The sequence below is a fragment of the Colobus angolensis genome, unplaced genomic scaffold (genome assembly GCF_000951035.1).
Source record: "Colobus angolensis palliatus isolate OR3802 unplaced genomic scaffold, Cang.pa_1.0 Scaffold222, whole genome shotgun sequence".
Classification (NCBI taxonomy): Eukaryota; Metazoa; Chordata; class Mammalia; order Primates; family Cercopithecidae; genus Colobus; species Colobus angolensis.
Window position 1 is genome coordinate 486,741 of NW_012115400.1, and position 2,397 is coordinate 489,137.

The window sequence follows — 2,397 nt, forward strand, 5'->3', positions numbered from 1 at the left end:
TAATCCCAGCACTTTGGGAGGCTGAGGCAGGCAGATCACTGGAGGCCAGGAGTTCGAGACCAGCCTGGCCAACATGGCAAAACCCCGTCTCTACTAAAAATACAAAAATTAGCTGCTTGTGGTGGTGCACACCTGTAATCCCAGCTACTCAGGAGGCTGAGACAGGAGAATCGCTTGAACTGGGGAGGCGGAGGTTGCAGTGAGTCAAGATTGAGCTGCTGCACTCCAGCCTGGGTGACAGAATGAGACTCTGTCTCAAAAAGAAAAGAAAAGAAAAGAAAAGAAAAGCATCTGGAGGAGAAATATATGCTTGATATTCTAAATTATTGTGTTCAGAGTTGGGTCCCATGGGATTTTCCCTTATTGAGAAACCTTTTCTATTGAGAAGCTTTTGTTGTGGTATTGATGGTGGGAGGAGTAATGGAAACCTCTAGACTTCCTGTTTGAGAGAACTACAATGAAATGCAGGTTGTACTTCATCTTCAGCACGTAAAATAGGCTGCAAATGCTCTATGGAAAAATGAGAACCAGAGGCCTGGCACCATGGCTCACGCCTGTAATCCTAGCATTTTGGGAAGCCAAGGCAGGAGGATCGCTTGAGGCCAGCAGTTCAGTACTATCCTGGGCAACATAGCAAGACCCCATCTCTTTTTTTTTTTTGAGACAGAGTCTTGCTCTCTGGCCCAGGCTGGAGTGCAGTGGCTTAATCTCGGCTCACTGCAAGCTCCACCTCCCAGGTCCACGCCATTATCCTGCCTCAGCCTCCTGAGTAGCTGGGACTACAGGTGCATGCCAACACGCCCGGCCAATTTTTTGTATTTTCAGTAGAGACTGTGTTTCACCGTGTTAGCCAGGATGGTCTCGATCTCGATCTCGATCTCCTGACCTCGTGATGCACCCACCTTGGCCTCCCAAAGTGCTGGGATTACAGGTGTGAGCCACCGTGCCCAGCCGCAACACCCCATCTCTACAAACAATTTTTTTAAAGTTAGCTGGCTATGCTGGCACGCACCTGTAGTCCCAGCTACTTGAGAGGAGTGAGCCGTGATTGTACCACTGTACTTCAGCCTGGGCTACATTGCGAGATCCTATCTCAAAAAAAAAAGAACCTGAAGACATAGCAAAACTCACCTTTTCTCCATTCTTTAGGTTTCTCTGTCTTGAATGACTCTGAGTTATTTCTTGTGAATTTCTCTTAAGCTTCTGTGCAGACCAAGTGTTAAGGAAAGAAACAGTTCTCATTGCCTCTCTGACACTTCTAGGTGAAAACTGAAAAGACAACCCCTTGCCCATTAGTCTACTTTTATTTGCAGAAATTAGGTGCTCTTCGCACTAGAGCTGTGTCAGCTAACTTTTTCTGTAAGGGACCAGATAGTAAATATTTTAGACTCCAAGAGGCTGTAGGTCTCTGTTGCAACTACTGAACTCCGTGGTTGTGGCAGGAAAGCAGACACAGACGCTGCAAACAAATGAGGTGGTGTGTACCAGTTAAACTTTATGGACACTTAAATTTGAATTTCACATAATTTTCATTTCATGAGATAATAGTCCTCTTTTAATTTTTTTCCAGCTATTTAAAAATGTAAAAGCTGGGTCGGGCGCAGACGCTAATGCAAGTAATCCCAGGACTTTGGGAGGCTGAGGTGGGTGGATCACTTGAGGTCAGGAGGTCGAGACCAGCCTGACCAACATGGTGAAACCCCGTCTCTACTAAAAATACAAAAATAAGCTGGCATGGTGGCGGGGGCCTGTAATCCCAGCTACTCGGGAGGCTGAGGCAGGAGAATCACTTGAACCTGGGAGGTAGAGGTTGTAGTGAGCCGAGATCGCACCACTGCACTCCAGCCTGGGTGACAGAGTGAGACTCCATCTCGATAAATAAATAAAAATGTAAAACCTTTTTTTTTTTAAGCTCACAGGCTGTACAGGAATAGGCGGTGTGTACCATAGTTTGCCACCCCCTTCCCAGCGTCGGGGAAGAGGAGGGTAAGTTCTAGACGTTTCAGAGGAGAAAGAAAAATATTGTCTGAGCAATGGATGATTGTCTTGAAAGCTTTCCAGATAATTAGGCTAAGACAAGTTGTTTCATGTATCTGTTCCCCTGCTTGGCTTGGTTGGAGTCTGGGGGTATGTCTGCTGCTAACATTTATAATGATTCATTTCAAACTCACGGAGGGCTGTTGGCTTATCTGCACTGGCTGTCTTGGAGGCTGATTTGAGAGGTTTTGTTTGGAGTCAGTTGGATTTCAGTCATGCTTCATCATGCCTCTGGTTTATTTAAAAACAAACAGGCCGGGTGCGGTGGCTCAACCCTGTAATCCCAGCACTTTGGGAGGCCGAGAAGGGCGGATCACGAGGTCGGGAGATCGAGACCATCCTGGCTAACACGGTGAAACC

The 2,397-nt window shown here is 46.7% G+C and overlaps 1 protein-coding gene across 1 annotated transcript in view; it reads left to right on the plus strand.

The window, feature by feature from the left end:
- Positions 1-2,397, plus strand: part of ARPC1A (actin related protein 2/3 complex, subunit 1A, 41kDa) — a 43,184-nt gene that overhangs the window by 37,108 nt on the left and 3,679 nt on the right. The window lies entirely within an intron of this gene.